This window comes from Dasypus novemcinctus, chromosome 18 (genome assembly GCF_030445035.2).
Source record: "Dasypus novemcinctus isolate mDasNov1 chromosome 18, mDasNov1.1.hap2, whole genome shotgun sequence".
In the NCBI taxonomy this organism is placed as follows: domain Eukaryota; kingdom Metazoa; phylum Chordata; class Mammalia; order Cingulata; family Dasypodidae; genus Dasypus; species Dasypus novemcinctus.
In genome coordinates this window covers 53,555,329-53,577,550 of record NC_080690.1, presented here as the reverse complement: position 1 = coordinate 53,577,550, position 22,222 = coordinate 53,555,329, and the positions used below count along the sequence as shown (strand labels likewise).

At 48.5% G+C, this 22,222-nt stretch overlaps 1 long non-coding RNA gene across 6 annotated transcripts in view; it reads right to left on the bottom strand.

Moving 5' to 3' along the window:
* Positions 1 to 10,735: 10,735 nt before the first annotated feature.
* The window catches only part of LOC101411168 (uncharacterized), a 70,061-nt gene continuing 58,574 nt past the window's right edge, over positions 10,736 to 22,222 (bottom strand). For 2 of the 6 annotated variants that reach the window (XR_009181368.2, XR_011646423.1), the window contains exons 4-7: positions 15,783 to 20,748; positions 14,039 to 15,342; positions 12,183 to 12,311; positions 10,736 to 12,026 (exon numbers count right to left, since the gene is read on the bottom strand). This is a non-coding gene — a long non-coding RNA (uncharacterized lncRNA). The remainder of the gene's footprint in view (positions 12,027 to 12,182; positions 12,312 to 14,038; positions 15,343 to 15,782; positions 20,749 to 22,222) is intronic. The other 4 variants (XR_011646424.1, XR_009181369.2, XR_009181373.2 and 1 more) reach the window with 4 other exon arrangements.

Here is a 22,222-nt window from a genome sequence, read left to right as displayed (position 1 = left end):
ACATCTTTGTGTTTCTTTGTGGCTGTTTGCAGTAGTGGGCATGTGAGTCTCAGAGGCTTTGTGTGACCGTGGGCAGTGGGTGTGCATGTCTGAGAAAGTCTGTGCTTACAGGTTTGTGTGTTTCTGGATGAGTCTCCTTTCCTGAGTGTATCTGGATAGCGGTGTGTGTTAGGTGTGTGTGTGATCAGTGTGTTTGTGTGGCTGTGTTGTGACAATGTGAGTGTGCTCTTCTAGTGTGAGCATTTGTGGTCATATTAGGTAGTGCATGCCTGACGAGTGGCTCTCTCAGTGAGATAGCAAGAGTGACTGGAAGTGACAGTCAGTGTGTGTTTTACGGTGTCTGTCTGATAATTCCTGACAACCAGTGTCTTTCTGAACGGGCCCCTGGGGCTGCCTATGTCAGGGGTGCTGTCTGTGTGGACAGTGCCTGTGTGTCTGGCACTGCTGGGGCAGTGAGCCTGGATCCGAGCACATCTGGGGGACCCTGGGGCCGACAACCTGTGTGCAGGTGCCTGACCACGAGCTGGGACTGAGTCTGTGTGACTGTTTGTCCGAGGGTATCTGTGTGACTGGGCCGGGCAGTGGGCACTTGTCTGAGTGTGTCTGTGTGACCGCCTGGGCTAGGGAGAGTGTGTCTGTCTGGTTGTCTGTGTCCTGCCCTCTGTGAGGCCGGGGTGCATTTGTGCAGCAGGGGAGGTGGGCTCCACTGCAGCGTGGGCCGGCTGGTGCCGTGGATGCCGTGGGGAGCACAGTTGCAAAGGGGAGGGGTTGGAATAGAAATCTTGCAGCTTGAAGGATTCCGTGGTGTAGTTGCTGGCTCGAACCCTCTAGTGTGCTTTCCAGCCACTGTCTCAGCTTGGAGGACAGGCTCATCTGAGATGCTGAAAAGCCAAGCAGGCATCAGCTGGTGACGTGGGCAGAGAACAGACACACAGACAAGCCTGGTGAGATGCGAGACAGGAGGAGGAGAAGCAGGTGAGGGGGAAGGGCCCAGGGAGGGGCAGGGACACTGGCTGAGGAGCTGCGGGGAGCAGGGGTGGGGGTGGAGGGGATAAAGCCTGGGAGGGGGAGGGAGTCAGTATGAGGACGTGGAGGGACCCCTGCACCCCAGTGCCCCTTTCCGCACCCAGCTGGACGCTCAAGACCAGCACGAGTATCGTAGCACGTGAGTGTCAGCTTCGTGGTGGTGGAGGCTGTCCCGGGTGCTGGCGTGGAGCCACCTGGCCCCTGGAGAGCTTCTGTGTGTCCTCGGACCCGCCCACGCCTCGCTCAGGGCCGCAGAGGACACAGAGCCCAGGGCTGCCAGGGGCAGCAGGGCAGGAAGCCCGGGGCCAGGTGGGAGGGCTGGGCCCTGGCCCTCTCCCTCCCCGTGGCAGCCTCTGGGCTGGGGGTGCACGCTGAAGTAGGTGGGTGTGTTCGTGTGTGCTCGTCGCCTGGAGCCCTCGTCCAGGGAGGGCCTGGAATTCTCACCCCTGGAACTGTTCCCGTCTGTCCCACTCTGCATGACGTCCCGGCCTGCCCAGCAGAGGCTGATCCAGTCACTTGGGGCTTTTCCTTTGGGGGGGGGGGGGTGTTTTCAGTTGCAGGTAACAGAAAACACAACAGATGGTGGCGGTGTTTTCCTCACATATCAAGAATTCCAACATTGTTGGAGCGTATGAAAATTGGAATATAGACTGTCAACTTTACATCAACATTAAATTTCCTCAACTTGACAACTGTGTTTAAGGGGGTTATATGAGTGAATATCCTTGTTCTTAGGAAAAGTGCATAGAAATATTAAATGTCCAAGAGAATGATGTACACAACCTACTCTCAAATGCTTAGAAAAAAGACATATAGATAGACTGGCAGTTGAATGGATAGATGGACAGATAGAAAGATAGACTGAATGATATGGCAAGTGTGGCAAAATGTTGGAACTGGTGTATCTGTGTATCTGGAAATGGTGTATGTTGGAGTTCTTTCTATGGGTTTTGTATTATTTTTACAATTGTTCTGTAAGTTTGAAATGATTTTGAAATAAGAGATAATTAAACAGAAAACCAGAGACTCCAGACCACCCAGAGAGTGCACTTTCCTATGAGTCTGAGGGCCTGAGATTTCTACCCTAGCTTGGCCTTTCTTTGGCGGCATGTCCTCTTCAAAATCCTGGGGGCTCTGTCGATTGTCCTTTCCCCTTCCAATGGGGACTCACGACCCCCGGTGCTCAACACTCAGTGAGCGGAGAGGTGGTCCACCTTGACTGAGTCTAAATAATTCCTGGCATTGACCTCGATCTCCAGCACTTCCTGCCCCCTCCTCACCCCCATGATTGCCACCTGCAGCATTTCAGTGACCCGCTCTGTGCGCGTCACTCAGGTCTTTTCTCCTTTCCCTGCTCCCTGTGAGTGCCTCCAGCTTCCAGTGGTCAAGTGCTGTACCCGTGAAACCTCCGTGTGCTGACAACCGCACCCCTTCCCCAGGGGGCGGGAAGAGCACCTGTGCTGGCCACTGCCCCTAACCTCTTTTCTCTGTCCTAAAAGGACCTTCCCTGGCTGCTTAGGTATCGGCATGTCTGTGGTGCCATGCCAGGTAAAAAAGGTGTGGACGGTCTAGCATCTCACTGGGAAGGTATGCCGTTTCCTCATTCTAAAGGACCATGTGTGACATGGACACGTGAGACCATGGACACTCAGTATATGTGATTCCCCACCGCACCCCCATCAGAGGAGGGTGCATTGCTCCTGAGTCAGGTGCTTCTCCTGTGACCTGGACGCAGACAATGAGGGTCCTTGAATGACGAGCAAGAAGTCTGCATTTCATCCAGAGAGAGGTTGAGCAGGACTCCCTGAGCACGTGCCCAGATGTGGGCTTAAGAAAGGTCACTCTGGCCGCTCTGGCGAGTGACTTGTGGGGATTTGAGCATGGAGGGAGGACCCAGGTGCCATAATCCAGCCATAGTCAACAGTAACATCAAATAATATGCTTATTGTTTGCTCATTTCCTCATCAGAAATTTTCTGAGGATGTCCTTGGAACCAAGCCCTGTGGAAGGGAGTGTAAGCAAGGCCCCATCTTAGTCTGAAAGTGGTTTTGAAGGAGGGTGTCCCTGGAACACACCCTGACAGGCCCCACCTAGTAAACCCTCTCATATTACCTAAGAGGGGACTGAAGTTCACAGGGGCAAAGAGAACCTACCCCAGCCAAGGTCCTGCACAGATCAGGAGGCCAGGTCTTGGTCAAGGTCCCATGTGTCCTTACTTCCTGCCCAGCAATCTTTAAAGTGGACTGTGAGTCTCAACTGGATTCTCATTGTACATCCATTTATCCATGTCCCCACCTACTCTATGGTCACATTCATAAAATCCTACACTTCTACAGGGTTAAAAATCAAGTGTGTTTCTGGATCTCTTCTCTTAGTGTCTGTAGGAGACATCCTCAAGAATCCTCATATGTGTTTTCAAATATTCCTTCTCTCATTCCAGTTATAATTAAGTGTATGATCTATACATTGAGGAAAATAAAAGTTTTCATATCTTCAAATGGATCTACACTGGTCTTTATATTGGTGCATTTAATTATAAGATAATCAGTGAAGCTATAGTTAGTAGTGGCTTAAATATTACAAGGTTATTGCATAAATTCAATTTTATTTAACTGCAATGGTTGATCTTCTATTACTTTTTTTCTTCTTCTATTACTTTTAATTATAGGCTATTTGTTTCATGTAGAAAGCCATGGCTATTTATTTTTGTCCAGGAGAGCAAGACCTGGCCAGGGTAGGTTTCAAAGTGATGACTCAGGAGGGGTCCTTGGCTGGAAGGAGGTTAGACCCAGGCAGAGCAAGAGAGCAGTGGGTGAACAGGAGGGAAGGGGCAAGTCTGCAGTGAATAATTGACAAAATGTGGGCATGACTGCTTGTGGGAGGAGAGAGAAGGAATTATCAAGGGCAGCATGAGCTGATGGGCATGGGGTGGGACCACTCCCTAAAAGGTCCAGAGGTGCCTGCATGCAAGGGCATGAGATTTGACAGAGGATCGCTGGTCAGGGGAGAGGCTTGAGCCTTGTCAGCATATGGAAGGCAATAAAACCAATGAGGATGAAGCCACCAGAGGTCTGGGGTGAAAAGAGCTCTGCCCAGTAGTGATGAGCTTAATACATCTGACCTGAATGACCTGATACCACAAAAAATGGCCACTCAGACCCACAGCCTCACACCAACTCTAGTTCCCAGAGCTGAGCAGCAGGTGTTTAAGGGGAACTCTGAGGTTGTGACTGAGCCTGGTTTTCACAGGCTGGGTTTCCTGTCCTCTAGCTTCAGTAGCACTGGGGAGCCCTGGGGGTGGGGAGGTGTCAGGAGGGACGGGAAGAGCAGGAGAGGACTGCTTGGGGATTTATTTCCTGAACTCAGCACGTAAGCATTTCCAGTGACTTCCTGCTTCTTCCTGTGGTGCCTTTTCTGACTCACTGCAACCAAGTTCTGCGTAAAAAGGACTCCAGCAGTAAGGATTAAGACCCATCCTGATTCAATTGGGACATACCTTAACCGTACATCTTTGGGGGTCCTGTTTACAAATGAGTTCACATCACCAGGAACACAGATTAAGGTTAAGAACGTGCCTTTGGGATACATAATTCTCTATATCACACCAATCCATACAGAGAACATGTTCACAATTGGTGAGGATCCCTCCAGATATAATTTCATTTCTCTCCACATATTTAGTCACACCTCTGAGAACTCAGCTCTGCTTGACCTACTGCTGAGGGAATTCCTTCTCCCCATTCCCTTTGCCAGATCTTGTATTTGATGTCCACGGAACACACATGATCACTGCTACTGGCATTAGCAATTCCACTTCTAGGAGCTGCCACCAGTTGATGTGGATGCTAATCAAGAGTCAGTTTTCTTTTCCAAAATTATAGTTACTTGAATTACCTAATTAAGTTTATATAACAAAAACAAATGAAATGAGTTTTTCAAAAAGATTTCAATTCTATAGTTTGAAGTAAAATGCTTTAAAACATACACCTCAGATTTCACAATGCTCTTATAGTAAAAGGGGGAGTGGGGGTCGTTCACAATGTTTAAGTTTAAAGAACGATACAACATAAGCCTGTGCATTGCAACATGGGTTAAAACATCTTCTAATTTTTAGGCAATCTTGTCTGCAATTTGTAAGTCATATTTGATTATTCATGGTTTATAATAGAATAGGCTATTAGTACTGATTTCTCAGTTGTCTAAAAATATTTGTTCTTGGAGGCAGATTTATTGTAATCAGGATCTCAAATGTATCCTATAGCTTTTAGTAGGTGTGTCTTAGAAGTCTCTTAACCTACAGGTACAACTTTCTTCTTTTTCATTCTTAATATTTGTATGTTGAAGCTATTGGGTTATGTGTCCATTAGAATTTTTGACATTCTAGATTTGGCTTCTTCAATCTCACTGATGATATTTAACAAGCTCACCCATTGCCAAAGTTTCCTGTAAACTGGATACTGATGGCATGTATGATTGAGGTCTGGTCCTGGTGAACAGGTGCAGGACAGTGAGACACACAGGAGGTGACAGTGTTTCGTGCTAACCTGCAGCAGAGCCTGGAAACACAGCAATACCTCAGATCCTATGTGAATAGGTGGGTGAAGGCAACACAGCACAGCACAGCCTAGAGACACAAATATTTCAGGTATGCTCATGACAAGTGTGTGACTGTGACACCCTTATACCCACAGGGTAAGATACACACTAGCACACTGGGACTAGGCCTGGAAACATACACAAATATACACAAACCACAATCCTAGTACATCTGGACCATCTGGACCAGGTGTGTGAAGGTGACACACTTTGACACACCCTGGAGACACACAAGGGACTGTGTGGCAAGTGTGAAATGGTGACACTGTAGCAGTCTAAACACTCATCTTGAGTACCCCATGTGACAGGTGTGTAATGTTGACACAACTTAGCACACCCTGGAAACCCTCCCTTATACACATCCTGGGAACATTCTATACCAAGTGTGTAAAGGTGACCTACCCCAGCATATCCCCATATCCACATATCCACATACCACATCCACAACAGAAGAGGTGTGTGGTGGACATGAGACACAAACAACCCATATGTGCAAAGCACACCAGGAACCTGAGGGACGGGAGTTCGAATTTGCCACAACAGATGTGGTAACCCAAACGTCCAAAGACACTATGGAGATTCGTAAGACAGGTGTGCCACAGTGACCCGCCAAAACCTGAAAGCCTGGTTTGTGGGGTGCGCTGGCAAAGTCGAGCACGGTGCACACACACACACGTACGGCCCCGTGGACTGAGGCCGGAACAGCCAAGTCTGGAAAGACCCCCATCTCTGCAGGTTTCATGCTGCTCTGCTGGGGGTGAGAACATGAGTGCGAGTGTGTGGACGGGGTCCCCATCTCTTTCGGGTGAGCCTCTGCAGACTCTCTAGGCGAGTGTAAAGGTCCTTATAGGGACCCAGTGCTCTGCAGGTTCCCTGCTGTGAGGCAGCCGCCCTGAGGGCTCGGCCGGGTGGGTCCATCCCACTTTTCCTGAGTCTCCACTCTGGGAATGGCTCTGCCACGCAGAGCAGTCCCCGCCACGCAGATGTGGGGTCCTGGCTCGTGCTGCCCACCCTCACCCCCGCATCGAGACGTTCAGGAAAGGAAGACGGAGGTCGGGTCTCCAGAACCCCTCTGCTCGCCTCACCACCTCCGCGCGCATCCTGTCCTGACTCCGTGATATTCACCCCGGAATCCTGCAGATCCCGCCTCGGGCCCTTCTTCAGAAGAGACATCCCTGGCCCATACCGTCCCACCGTGTTCCTGTAATCCTCCCGGGGCGCCGCCCTTGTCCTAAATCGTGGTCTGGGAGGTCTCTGCGCTCGCAGACTGCGTTAAGAGATGGCTCCGCCCGCGCGTGGAGGGAAAACGCCTGTTGCCGGCCCCGGGTTGTGCGTAAAGAAGTTGCGCAAGCGACGTTCCCTCCGCGAATTATGGTGGGAAGAGCAGATTCGCGCATTACTCTTTGGTGGTTGCTTGTGAGCCCTGGACGACACTTGGTGGGAGCAAATCAGCCCCAGCCCGGGGAAGAAGCTTTTAATCCCACACACCAGCCAGGAAGGCCAGGACTAAGCGGTCTGACCCGGGCAGAAAAGGCTTTGCCAGGACTGCAGGAGGGGTCCGCCAGCGCCGGGCACGTTCGGAAATGGTTAGTGCAGGCTGTTTCCAGCATGCAGAGGGATTTATCCTTGAAGGATGGGAAGGAGCAGGCAGGGCTAAGGCCACGCGAAAGAGGGGGAGGGAAGAAGAGCGGCAGGCGACGGCCACGGTGGAGATTCTCCATCCACAGTGGAGGTTCTCACACCGTCCACTGTAGTGACAGTGAGAACTGGGTGACAGCGGAGCGGAGGTGACAGGCGGGAGCGCTATGAGGAGGGAGACCGCCAGGACCTTGGGCACGAAGCACTGCGTGTGGCCCTAAGGGCCAGGATGCATCTGGGGTGATCTGTGCCCCTGCCGCGGTGCCTTCGCAGGCTTCTGCGGTCCAAGGGAAGCTGTTTGCCTGCGAAGCGCTAGGAGGGGCTGCCGCCGCCGCGTGGCGCTGTCGGGCTGTGGCAGAGCAGCGCCTGGGGGTCCGCAGACTGGGCAGGAGAGGGGGCTGGTGCCCGCCTAGAACCCCTGGCACTTCCTGTTCTGGAGAGGTCTGGAGGGAGCACAGCCAGCGGCGCAGAGCAATGGAGGGGGAACCATTTACCCCGCTCAAGCCCCTGGGAGCCGTGCGCCCTTGTGGGAGTCACCCACCCTCCCAGGGGCCTCAGAGCCCTCCTTGGAGAGACGGAATAATAATAGTTCCGGGGGATACTAAGTGAGGCAGTAAGTGAGGCCATCCTCAGGAGCCCCGTCAAAGTTAGCCCCCTGTAAAGATGCCTTGGGGCCACCAGCGCCCAGGGGATCTGCAGGGAGCGCTTAGGGGGCCAAGAGGCCTCCCCGCAGGGAGAGAACCAGAAGGGAGGCGCGTTCTGCAGCCCTGGGGGCCCGGCTGGCAGGAGGGGGAAGCCTAGACGCCGAGCCGCGCTGCCGGGGACTGAAGCCCGGATTCCCCTCCTTTTCTGGAGGCTCTCAGCAAGGTACATCGCTGCCTAGACTCGATTCCCTCCGGTGCAGTAGGGGGATAAGTAGCGGACCTGTCCCCCGGGCTGCTGGAGGCGGTAAAGGGGAGAATCCGGTGTCCTGCGCACCCGGGGACGTCTCCCGCGAGGCGGCCGTTGTGGACCGCGGAGTCCAGGGTTTGAACCTGAGACCTCGAAACCCGGAAGCCGGCGCTCAACCACTGAGCCACTTCGGCTCCCCTGGGTCGTTTTTTTCTTTGTTTCCTTGTTTTAGGAGGCAGTAAAGACCTAATAATAGACCTGCCATGTGGGAAGCAGCAGCTCTACCGCTAGAGCCACATCCTCTCCCCCAGGGGTGTTTTTAGGGTCCTGATTGCCCTGGTGGGAGAGCTTTAAGGTCAGGGCCCTTGGTGGGGCTGGGGAGCCTTTGATTGGGGGGGGGGGCACAGAGAGGATGGGGGCTTTTCACCTCCAGCCCTCTCCACAATGCGCTCCTGTGGTGGCTGGGACCAGCCAGGGCCGCGGCAGCCAGGGTGGCACGAGGGCAAGCCCGGCCCTGGGACGCCGCAGCCCTGCAGGGGGGTCGCACGTAGGCGACACCGAGTCTCCTTCCGCGGATTCTCTCCAGAGCTGCGCGGCGGCTGTGTCCGCGTTTTCTTCTCGACTCCTTTATCCCTGGCCTGAGTGAGAGAGAAATGGAACTTCTCAGAATCTCCCTCACTCGCGCCGCCCTCTGCAACTGCGCGGCAGGGAAATTACCGCCATCTAGTCTGGTGGATTTCCGCCGTGCGGCTTCCCGCGGCTGTGACTCTGCAAGCCCCCTCGCTGCCCTGGGACACATTTCCTGAGACCTAAATGGGGCTGAGGGGACCCGGAGCGGGCACATGTGGGGCGTGACTGCCACAGGGCCCAGGTGTTGCTTGCAGGAAGCCTCTCCCTGAGGTGGGTGAGGAAGGCTCCACTCCTCTACCCATGTTCTTGGAAGTATTTTCAGGGGAGGCTGAATGCATTTACGCCCACAGCTATTGGAGATGCTTTTCCTCTTCATTACTGTGGATTCACCAGTTGGTGATGGGGGCCGGGCGTGGAATCACACAGGCCTGGACCACGGGGTCCTCGGGGTCCTCGGTTCAAATCCCACCTCTGCTCATTAGCCTGGAGGCTCTCAGGCTGACTTCCAGGAGCCCCCTGAGCCTGAGGTCTCTGACTGGACATGGAGGCCTGATCACTCTTACTTGTGGCTGTGGGAGGCTCCGGAAGAGCAACAAACACACAGGGCACTTTCTTTTTCAATTCTCACAACATCTGGTGAAGTGGGAACTAGTCCTGCATTGATGGGGAAATCCAGGCTCAAGGAAATGAAGATCACACAGAAGGCAAGTGTGGATTTAAGAGGCTAAATTCAAAACCTGGCAATGTGGCTCCAGAGCTGGGGACATTTAATCCCTTTAACAAGGCAGGTAAAGGCCTCAGCAGGGTGCAGGCACAGGGGAGGCCCAGCCAGGTCAGCTGCTGCTACTGTGAGCCTTCCTGGAATGACCATGTCTCCATTCTTCTGACATCCCAGAGCACTTGCTCTCAGTGCCATCCAGTGCACACTGGGTTGTCCCAACCTTGTGTCTTTTTCAATGGCTTCCCTCATGAGAGGTGTGTCCCTGCATCTTTACCAGTGACCCACTCTAACCTCTAATCTCACCCAACAACCCTAAGGCCAGCACTACTGCCTCTGTTTGACTTTCCATGCATTGGCAGCATTTGGAGACGTTGCTGTGTCCTTCACTTGGGAAGAGTGGGGGCAGCTGGACCTGGCCCGGGGGACCCTGTGCTGGGAAGTGATGCTGGAGACCCACGGGGTCCTGGTCTCAGTGGGTAAGGCCTCACCTCTCCTCCACGGGGACCTGCAGCCTCTTCCATTCTGTCCTCTTTCCAGGCCTTGCTAGTGGAGAAGGCCTCCGGAGCCTGCCCCCTTCTCTCCACAGCCCCAGTTTCCCTCCAGTCCCACATCCTGCCACCTGGTTCCCTCTGTCTGCATCCTGGATCACTGGGCAAGAACCATAATCCTTCTAAACACAAATTCTCACCTCATTGCCCAGCAGTCTGGCCTCTGTCTGATTCCAGATTCTACAAGAGTGACAGTCCTGGGTAATGGACGCTCCAAGATGACGGTGAGTCAGGCAGGACACCCAGGAGCCATTGGCTACCAGGTATCTTGATTTTTTTTTAAAAAAGGCCCTGGTTCCTACAAGATTGTCCCTCCTTTCCTCAGGCCTGGGCCATACTTTTCCACTGGTGTGGGAGGTTATTTTAGAAGGTGCACAGAAAAGCCATCAAATTACATAGATGGACACCCTGAGAAAGCCATTCCTTTCCTCCTTCTCTTTTCCACTGATTGTTGTCAAGAGAAAGTGTTAGTTCAGTGCTGTATCTTTAACACCCTCCCCACACCTCCTGTTCCTACCCTCCCTTTGCAACACAGGGAGCAGCCTTCTACTCACAGCCCTGAGCAGGCCAAATGAGCTCCCTGGGTTCTAATAGCTTTTTTATTTCATTGGTGTATTTTCATGATAACCTTCCATTTATGGTAAGTGAAACTGGTTTTCCCATTTACCAACAATTTGAAACCCCCTTTTGGAATAAATCTGTTTATTTTTTAATTATCTTTTTTTAAAAGATACATAGATCACACAAAATGTTACTTAAAAAATATAAGATGTTCCCATATACCCCACTCCCCACCACCCCACTCCTCCCACATCAACAACCTCTTTCTTTAGTGTGGCACATTCATTGCATTTGATGAATACATTTTGGAGCACTGCTATACAGCATGGATTATAGTTTACATTATAGTTTATTCTCTTTCCCAGTCCATTTTGTGGGTTATGGCAGGATATATAATGCCCTGCATCTGGCCCTGTAATGTCATTCAGGACAACTCCAAGTCCCAAAAATGTCCCCATATCACACTCTTCTTTCCTCTCCCTGCCCTCAGCAATACCCATGGCCACTGTCTCCACATCAATGATAGTTTCTTTCATTGCTAGAGTCACAGTAATTCTATAGTAGAATACCAGTAAGTCCACTCTAATCCATATTTTATTCCTCCATCCTGAGGACACTGGGATGGCAATGTCCACTCCACCTCTAAATCAAGAGGGAGCTTAGATCCCACATGGCTGATGGATGTGATTCTCCTGCTTGCAGCTGTAGACTCTCAGTTCCCTGGTGTGGTGGTAGACCATCCTCACCTCCCTTTTAGCTGATCTGGGTAAGTCCAACAAACTGGAGAGTAGGAGTTGCAACTCTGCAGATGCTCAGGGCCCAGGTGGCACATGGACAGCCCAGAGATTCAAGTCTCCTGAGTATACACCAACCCCAGCACCAACCACAGGTTCAGGAAAAGTGACAGAAGAGGCATATGTAAAGAGGTCACATCTAAGTCTAACTCCATCACACTCAGGAGCACAATTTCCAGAGTAGGGCCCACTGGCAAGGCACTGAACTCCAGAGCCATCCATCATGACTGTAGGACCTGGGTGTCTCCGTAGCCCTCAGGAGTACCACTACCTGGGGTCGTATCTATTTAAAATAAATCTATTTAGAAAAATAAAATGTGGGTGTGTTTAAAGAGAAGCCATTAGTTGCAGTGGTCAAGGCTAGTGTCCCCTGTGCCGTGACCATGTGCTGGGCTGTTCCCGGCACTGTTCTAGCTTCACCCATTCAATTCTCACAACACGCCAGTCCTCATGAAGTAAGGAAAATACAGCCATTGCAGAGTCTTTCATCAAGTTAGACTTCTCTTCTTTGTGAGAGGCTGTTCTCTGTCTTCTTTGGTGGTACAGCCCTTTCTCTTCTGAAATGCTGGTGAAAGTGGATGATTCGTGATGTCTACAAAATGTCCTTATTAGACCAAATCACTGTGTAGATTTTTTTAAAAAAACATTTTAGTGGTTCATGAAATGCCGAAAGTTGGAAATTACCAAGTCATCACTTTCCTCCAGCCCCACTTCACTGCAGGTTAAATCCTCCCACTCCCCTCCCTGGTGGCCTCCCCTCCTACCCCCAGGACCTACCTTGTCTGAAGCCACTGGCCCCCACAGCAGCCAGGAGCAGTTTCCTGTTTATTGTATTCAGGAGCCCAGCTCTGGAGGCAGGTGGTCTAGTTCTGGATTCCAGCTCTGCCATGTAAGAGGAGTGTAGCCCTGGACAAGTTACCAAAACTCTATTTCAGTTTCCTCATTGCTCAAATGGGTGCTATTGCTAATCCTCATGGCTAACATGGGATAATAGTATCTACTACCCAGGACTGCTGGACTGGTAAATGAGTCATGTCTGCAAAGAACTCAGAAGTGTGCCTGGTGCTCCTGTGCATGGGGGGGGGTGACGACCCTGCTGCCATCACGACTGTTACTGATACCCTCACCAGCACCAGCAGCACAGCAGCTTCAACAGGCCTGGACCCAGCACCTACAGGAGCAACATTTTGTAGCTTTCGAGTTAAACAGCATATATGTCAGAGATCACTAATCAGGGTTCCCATCTTGAATGAACTGCCCATCAGTTTGATGTCCTTCAGCAAATCAGTTGAGCTTCCTGAGTCTCAGTTCCTTCATCTATGAAATGGCGCCTATTATGGCACCTCCTTCCTGGGGTGGCTGTAAGGAAAACCCAAAGTAGAATTGTCACAGAAGATGTTACTGGGCATCAATGAAGGCACGGGCCAGGTTGCTGAATGAAATGACTCAATAGTCATTTTTTTAATTTATTTTTATTTTTTATTTTTTTTTAAGATTTATTTTTTATTTATTTATCTCTCCTCCCCCCCCCCCACCCAGTTGTCTGCTCTCTGTGTCCATTCGCTGTGTGTTCTTCTGTGACTGCTTCTATCCTTATCAGCGGCACCAGGAATCTGACACTTATTAGCTGTGGGACAGGGGACACATTACTGAAACCTCTGGGCCTCAGTTTGCTCAAGTGTACACCAGGGATAATAAATAATAGTACTCACCTCATAGTGTTATTGTGTGGGAAAAAATACACTCAGAGATTAAAAAAAAAAATTAATGGAACAGAATTGGGCATATAGGAACTGATGGACACATATTTGTCACATAAAAAAATGAATCCCCCAAGTGTTCTTGTACTTGAACCTTGGCATTTAGTTTAAAGGAAAAAAAGTCTGAATAGAAACTGAATGAAGGCCCAAGGGCTCTTTGTATTCAGAGGCCCAAATGGCCACCACTGGAAGGGCTCCCTGGCCTCTGACCACATGGGCCTAGTAGGTCAGAGCAGAGGTCTCCACCTCTTATGAGAGTAACAGGACACCTTTCACTAATTTCTATCAGCACTGCCACTATTAGCTGTGTGATATGTTATAAACTGTTCCCTGGCTGAGAGCGTCCATATCTCATCCTCTGTTCTCACTGCTTCTGGAACTCCATCCAGCCAGGCTTGTCCAGCTGCCCACTGGGCATCTCTACCTTGATGTCCCACAATTCCCCTCACATAGAAACCAGCCACTTTCCCCACATCTTTTCCTCCTTTCATCTTCCTTTGGTCCCCAGCCTACTTTCATGTGACAAGCCTTCCTTCAGCTCCTGCTCTGTGGCATGCACACCCATCACTCAAGTTCAATTAGGAAGACAGACATCAATCTAGTAAACACACAGTTCCTTAATGACATCCATGATACACTGTAGAAAGGGAAGTGCTGGGAATTTTAAGAGTATTTATAGGCAGAGGGAGTAAGCTACCTCGGTGCTTCAGAGAGGAGGTCTCAAGTGACTTTGGAGTTGAGACTCAAAGGCTGAGTAAGAGTTAGAAGAACTGGGGAAGAGGAACAGCACTCCATGTGGAAGGATCAACGTGTTCTAAGGCCCTGAAGTGGCTGGGAACTAAACTGACAGAGTTGAAGGAACCTAGGACTCACCTTTTTTTGCTGTCCCATCACTGAGCTTGGGGCCTGGCACGCAGCAGACATCAGTGGACGTGTGCTCAGTGAAGACCCATGAATCCTGGGCTGTGGTTTGGGATCAGTCAGTTGAGCTTACATGTGTCCTGATGTTCAGTCATTGGCTCCTCTCCAGAGTCCTCATGGCTTTTTCCTCTGCATCTGCTGAGATGTGTTTGGCTGCACATAACAGAAAACTACCTGAAACTGGCTTTACCCTGAAGGAAATGTTCTACCTTACCTAATGAGAAGCCTGAGGTGTGACTAGCCTCAGGCTTGGTGGCTGCAGGGATGTCTCTGCTCCCTCTCTGTGGTCCAGGGATTTGCCTTGTCCTCAGGCTGGCTCCCTTGGAGGGGTCACAAGGTGCTGCTGTAGCAAGTGGGGCAGTGGCCACCTGTTCAGGCCTGTCCTCCCACCCCAGAATAAAGGGTTTCTCTTCAGAATGAGTGTCCAGCTTTTGTCACCTGCCTACATCAGACTACTGATGATCAGATATGCCACTTGAAAATTGATTTAGACCAGTTCTTTTGATCCTCTCTGGGCACCAGAATCACCTGGGGTAACTTCAAAAGCTGATGCTAAAGCATCACTGCCAGATGTTTTCCTTCAATTGGTCTGAGGGTGGAATAGGGCAACACAAATGCCTAAGATAAATTACAAAATCCCTTCTGGAACAAGGGTCGCTGTTCTTGTGTTCTAGGGCCGTATGTGAAAAGGCAGTGCAACCTGAACAGTGTTGGAAGTCCAGGAGAATGGGCGCTGTGTAGTCAGCCAGTACCACCCTCTACAGCAGGGAGCCAAGGGATGGTGTTCGTGCCTTTGATTTCAGGTTCCAAGTCTGCATTTCCCTTACTTTGTTAGGAGAAGGTTCATTCAAGGTCTTCTCTCAGTCCTGAAGTCCCAGACTGGTGAAAAGAGGCTTCTTCCAAAGCACCCGTCTAGCTAAGCAGCCAAGAGCCCCTCAGGAGGCATCATCGCAGGCTGCAGACCGCAAGGGGCCACATCTTTAGACTTCCATGGGGAGCTTCTCATTGTACCTCCCTCGGGCTTGGCTGTTTCTTACTCCATCAAGGTCCAGTGAGGTTCAGTGGGGAGCCCTCTCCTACAGTTATCAGGGACTCAGGTGTCTTGTACGCGTTGCTTTAAGCTTGCTCTCTGTCATAATACAGCTGGTAGAGCAGACATGAGAGAAGAAAGGGAGAAGTCATACCCCCTTTCATACATATCCCTTTCTCCAGAGATTTTTCCACACTGGGTGTTCAGTACTGGAAAATGGGGGTAGCTGTGTGAACAAGGAAAAGAGCAAATGGCTTGATTTACGTCACCTTACTCTGCTGCACCCAGACTACTTTTGAAAAATGAGAGTAATATTAGATTCTGTCATTGGGATATTTGTGGATATAATCAGATAATGCATAAAATTGCTCAGTAAATGCAGTGGCTGAATCATATTAAGTAGCTAAACAAAATTTAGCTATTGGTATTAACCATGTGATAATAATAATCATAATAAAAAATGTAATATCACACATTTCCTTCTAGACTCATTAAAAGGTGTCTTTATATCTCCAGATTACTATATTTGTCTATACTCTTTATCTCCCCCTTTCCTACCTTCTCCATCCATTCATCTATCCTCCAATTTACCCTACAGGTACTCAAAAGTGATCCTAGAACATGATGGCTTGGGAAGACAAGATAGTCCACAATCAAGAAACTTACAGGGGAAGCAGATGTGGTTCAGGCAAGTGAGCTCTTGCCTATCACATGAGAGGTCCCAGGTTCAGTTCCCAGTGCCTCCTGGATAAGACAAGCATAACGAGTTGGCACAATGAGCATGCACAGTGAGCTGACACAAGATGATGCAACAAAGGAGACACAAAGAGGAAAGACAATGAGAGACACAAGAAAAGCAAGGTGCTGAGGTGGCTCAAGTAATTAAGCACCTCTCTCCCACATGGGAGGTCCCAGTTTCAATTCCTGGTACCTCCTAAAGAGAAGACAAACAGACACAGAAAGCACACAGCAAATGGACACAAATATCAGACAGTGAGTACAAACAAAGGAGAAAGGGCAGATAAAGAAATAAAATATATCTTTTAAAAAAAAAGACCTTACATGAAATGCTCTCCACGAATGTGGCCCCCACCCGGCAGGTAACGACCCCAGGATCCATGCACAGAAGAAAACCCAAGATTGCAAGGAACACAGGAAAGGGTTTAACACGAACAAGGACCTTCTTTGACATCAGCACTTTCATACTGGAGTGAAGCCCTATCAATGCAACAAGTATGGGAAAGGCTTAACAAGAGCTCAGACCTCATCCACACTGGGTAGAAGACATGCAAGTACAGTGGGTGTGGAAAAACATTCAAACAGGTCATACCTCATGCAGCACTATCAGATTCACACTGGGGAGAAGTCCTATGAGCACACTGAATATGGAAAGGCTTTCACTTACCACTCAAATTTATCTTGTGTAATAAGACCTACAGTGAAGAAAAACCCTTTGAGTGCAAAGAATGTGAGAAAGGCAGAATGTGAGAAGTAGAATAGACCTCATTCGACTCTACATCATCCACACTGGGGAGAAGCCCTATGATTGCATCAAGTGTGCAAGGCCTTCAGATGCAGGTGAGAACTTGCATGGCACCAGCAGATTCACACTGGAACAAAGCCTTGTGAATGCATCCACTTTAGGAAAACCTTTTACTGGATCATATCCCTCCTTCAACACTCCATCATCCACACTGGAGAGACACCACAGAAGTGTATCAAGGGTGAGAAAACCCTCCACTGCAGGTCCCACCTCGTGCAGTATCAGTGGATTCCTACTGGTGAGAAACTCTACAAATGACGTGACTGTGTAGAGCCCACTGGTCCACTTTTTTCTTGCATAATAGGAACTGGTGAAAAGCCCTTTAAGTGCTAAGAATGTGGGAAGGCATCCTGTGACAGATCATCTTTAACCCAATACAGGTGGATTTATAGACTAGAAGCCTTTTGAGTGCCATGGGTATAAGAAAGCCTTCAGCAGCAGCTCAATCCTTAATGAGCATAGAAGGCTACATACTGGAGAGAAACCCTATCTATGACTGTAAGCGATGTGGGAAGGCCTCAGGTTAATGGGCCCACCTCCATAGACATCAAAGAATTGACCCTGGTGAAAGACCTTCTGACTGTAAGTAATGAGGACAAACTTTAGCAAGCATTAAAATATTACTTGCCAGAATTTATGCTGAAGATAAATCTCGTGTCAATACTGTGAGGAAACTGTCTGGAGATCATCACTTATTGTCATCTGAAGAATCGTTATAATTTGACTCAGCTTGCATTTTACTCTTCAAGTGAGAATTCATTCAAATGAGGGACCCATTGGGTTTTGTGAACTAATAAAAACCTTCGGTCATGTATTTCCCCTTGGTTTACACTGGTAAGTCATCTCAGGAAAATTTAAAAAGAAGAGGAAGCTGAAGGGGTGGAGAAAGAGAAAGAGTCATAGAAAATAAAAAGGAATGCATGCGTGAGCTCTTTCAGACTTTTCTGCCAAGCTTATGAAAATTTGTCATCAGTTTTTATTTTATGGCAAGGTGGGGGGGTGGAATGTATGAGAACTAAAATGGCCAATCCTCTTTGTGTGTCTGCTATATTTCACGGCCATCCACAGTCAAGAGAGCTAGACAGTTAAGGGTATCTCTATGAACATGGAAAATCATTTTATTCCAAAATATTGTCTTTAAACATGAGGAACAAGTCTTTGTGAGAAAGATGAAGGCTTGAGTCATGAAATACTTGAACTTTTAAGACATTAGGATACTGAAAAGAGCACATGACACTCATTTCCTATTTTATATCCAAAGAGAGTAGGATACACATACAGATAGCTACATTTTGCTGCACAATTTAAAACTATATTTAAGCCATTGGTTTCTATAAAAGAAACCCTTTCTGTGTGTGGTTTTAAATGTCCAACACTCACTTTTGCTGGATCTCATTCTTCTGTTTTCTCTTTGGCATGGGGATCATTGTATAGGTGTGCAGCCTTCCCAAGTGGACCCTAATTCATTTTCTCATGGGTGTTTCTCAGTTCCTTTAATTCTTTGTGAAGGGCACAAGTCTATCTCAGCAGTTTTATAGCTTATAAAACACAGCTAAGTTAAATTCATCATAAACTCAGAAAATTAGAAAAGGAAGCATGGAGAAGGAATCTTATAGAACCCCACTGATTTTTAAACTTGTGTGAAAAGACTTTCTTTAAAAAAAACTGCCGAGAATTTTGACAGCCAGAATGGCATGTGGACATGCAGGTACACGTGGGTTTCACAGATAACACCATGGACTTATTCCAGAAGTGCTGTCAACAGATGGGGTGTTTTGAAATTCCTCCACTGGGACTGTCTCTGAGGCTAATTTCCAAATTGTATGAGATAATCAATGTTACAAATGTATTATACAGAAAGATATAAAAATAAACCTGTCCTCACTTTCTGCCCTCCTTAGAGTCTTTCAAATGATCACATCCATACCTTATGGTGCCATTGGGGGCACGTACATTTTAGGTGGTGCTTTAACCACATATTATTAAACACGTACCCCTCAGTGAGTCAGTAGAGTCTCTATAATGTTTTAAGGACTGCGTGTATGGTTTTAATTTGTTAGGAAAGGCATTTGCCTCCTGAGGATGCCATCCCCCTTCATCCACTCTCAGGAAGGCAATCTGAGCTGTAGCCATGGCCGTATGTAGCCAAGGCCCGGGGTCCAGGCGAGTCAGAGCCCTCTCTTATGAAACACCTCTTGGTTCAGCACAGGTTCCTTTCCAGGTCTGGGAGGTCTTTGGTACAATGTGTTCCATACGAAGCAGAAGGGAAGTGCATTTAAGAGGGTAAAGGACTGGTTTGTCCCTCACCCAGGTCTCACCATCCCATCTTCACTTCTGTGGATAGCCAGAGGGGCCTATGAGGGGCTTCCTGCTGTTTCATAAAGATCCCTTGTTCATTCACAGAGCCACACACTGGGTAATGGGGACACATGGATACCTGAGACATAGGTCCTGTCCATGAGCAGAATGGGAGCTCACCTTCTATGGTGGGAAACAAAGACCAAAAGGTGCAATAAAGCAACTCTGCTGTTATGACAGAAATGTGTCCAGTGTTCATGAGAGACAAGGCCAAAATACTGGGGACATGGGCGAGGGGAAGTGTGCCTAGTGACCAAGAGCTTGGATTTCTGAGGACAGGTAGGAATTCAAGTCCTTCTGAGCGGGGCTGAGGAGCCAAGTAACTGTGGTCATGTTATTTTTCCCCAGACCCCAGTGTTCTCTGTAAAACTAGGAAGATGGATATTAAGATGTAAACCATAGGGAGGGGAACAGACATAAGTAAATGGTGACATGCAGACTCCTGAAGGATTAAGGAGCCCCAAGTGGATTCAAAGGTGGGGAAGCGAATTTCTAGCAAAGGGAACAGGATGTGTCAAACCCTAAGGTCAGCAAGAGGCCCTGTTGGAGGAACAAGCTGAAGGCCATTGTGGGTGGAGGGGTCAGAGTGGTAGGCAGGGAAATGGTGGCAGGAGTAGAAGCCACAATAAGAAATTTGGATTTTATGTGACCTGCCCTGGCAAGTTATGAGAGGGTTTTTAGCAGGACAGTGAGATGATTGTTTTTAAATCTCCTCTGGCTGCTGTATGAAAAATTTACAGAGACAGGTCAATAACTTACATGGGAGAGAGGGCTGCTGTATAGTCCAGGAGGGTGTTGATTGTGGACTGACACAGGGAAGTGGCCTTGGTGGGAAGAGGACAACCTGGGACATGTTTGGAGGAAGAGCTGACAAGGATGTGTGGGTGGTTCGGAAGACAGGGTGAGGCCCAGGCAACTGCAGTTTCCTCTCACACCTCAGGAGATCGCCCTATCCATCCGTGGGCTGTGGGTCTGGACCTGTTTCCCTGTTCACATTTCTTGGTCAGTCCCCAGCAAATACATGCAGGTAAACAAATGAAAACAAAGTAATTTCTGGGACATATACAAGGCAAATCTACTCCCTATAGTTAGGCTGATTACACAGGTAGCTGGATTTTCCCTGACTGTTTCTCTGACAGAAAGGACCTGCTTTGCCCAGATTACATGAGGCTGGGTGGGACAGTGTTTAGAGGCATGGTCTGTGAGCTCCATTCCTAGCTCTGCCAATTACTAGCCATGATTGCTGCCAATTGAAGGACTTTTGGGGATCTCAGAAAAAGGTTTAAATATATTGTGCAGCCATTTAGAGAAAGTGATGATGGATAGGGCAAGCAGCAGACAGACAGAAAAGTCTAGGAAGTAGGAGCCTAAGAAAAAGGTACATGGTGGAATAAGGTATATGAATGGATCCTACATATAACAAGGAACCCACATGCTCAGGAGAAAAACTAAGAAGGCCCTAAGCAAGCACCCCCAAGTGCTCTGTGGGCTCCATATAAGCAGGACATAAAGGATGAGGCTGAGCTGTAGGTGGCCTAGTGAAGCACTGAAGGGGTACCCCAGCTCAGGAAAGACAGGAAAAGCATTTTGTTCTTTCTCTGTTCTTTTAGGTCTAGGAATCTTTTAAAATTTTTCTGTCAAGATACTGGTTGACCAGGAAGTGGCTGTAGCTCAGTGGTTTGAGCACCTCCTTTCCATGTATAAGGTTCCAGGTTCAATCCCCAGTAACTCCTGGAGAAAAAAAAAAAAAAGACACTGGTTGACCAGTGAGATAATGGAATAGAGACTTCAGTAACCACACGCAAAATGAATACACTTCTGAAAAAAAAAAACAAAAAACAGTTGTCAAAGTCACTAAAATAGAGATAACTACAGCCCACAACAAGCAAACACAGCAAAACCTAGGTAGAATCTTATTTCAAGGGTTACCACATTATAATATTCAAAATGCCCAATTTCAACAAAAACTCACAAGAAGTGAAGAAACAAGAAAGTCTGACTCATTCATAGGAAAAAAAGAAATTGACATAAAGAGTCCCTGAGTAAACACAGACAATGGGCTTACTAGAAAAATTCTTAAAATAAACTTTATTAAGTATGCTTATAGTGCTAAAGGAAACCATGGTAAAAGAACTAAATGGGGAAATGGACTTGGCCCAGTGGTTAGGGCGTCCATCTACCACATGGGAGGTCCGCGGTTCAAGCCCCGGGCCTCCTTGACCCGTGTGGAGCTGGCCCATGCGCAGTGCTGATGCGCGCAAGGAGTGCCCTGCCATGCAGGGGTGTTCCCCACGTCGGGGAGCCCCACACGCAAGGAATGTGCCCGTAAGGAGAGCCGCCCAGCGTGAAAGAAAGTGCAGCCTGCCCAGGAATGGCACCGCCCACACTTCCCGTGCCGCTGACGACAACAGAAGTGGACAAAGAAACAAGACGCAGCAAATAGACACAGAGAATAGACAACTGGGGGAGGGGGGGTATTAAATAAATAAATAAATCTTAAAAAAAGAACTAAATGTCTTAACAAATGGAGAATATCACTAAACAGGCAGAATTTTTTACAAAAGGAACCAAATAGAAATTACTGAGCTGAAAACACAATATCCGAAATAAAATTTTTAAAAATTAGAGGGAAGCAGATGTGGCTCAAGTGATAGAGCTTCTGCCTACCATATGGGATGACCTGGGTTCAATCTCTGGGGCCTCCTGTTGAAAAAGAAGAGAAAGCGTGCCCAAACGGTGAGCCAGTGCCCACATTGAGTGCCCTTATGGTGAGCCAGTGCCCGGCACAAGTGAGCTACACCACAAGATGATGACACATCAAAGAGAGACAAGGGGAGAGTCAAGGTGAAGCACAGCAGAAACCAGGAATAAGGTGGCACAATTGTCAGGGAACTTCTCTCCCCATCAGAGTTCTCCAGGATCAAATCCCGATGAATCCTAGAGGAGAGAAGACAACACAGACAGCAAAAAAACAGGAAAGGAGGAGAAGGGGGGAAATAAATAAATAAATCTTTTTTTTTAAATTACAGAGTTTCAAGAACAGATTTGAGCAGGAGAAGAAGAAACAGCAAACATGAGGATAGGAAAATTGAAATTATCTAGTCTGAGGAGCAGAAAGGAAAAAGAATGAAGAAAAAAATGAACAGAGCCTAAGGGACTTGAATTGTTAAAAGCCAAAGAGAATCTGGAAAGCAGCAAGTGAGAT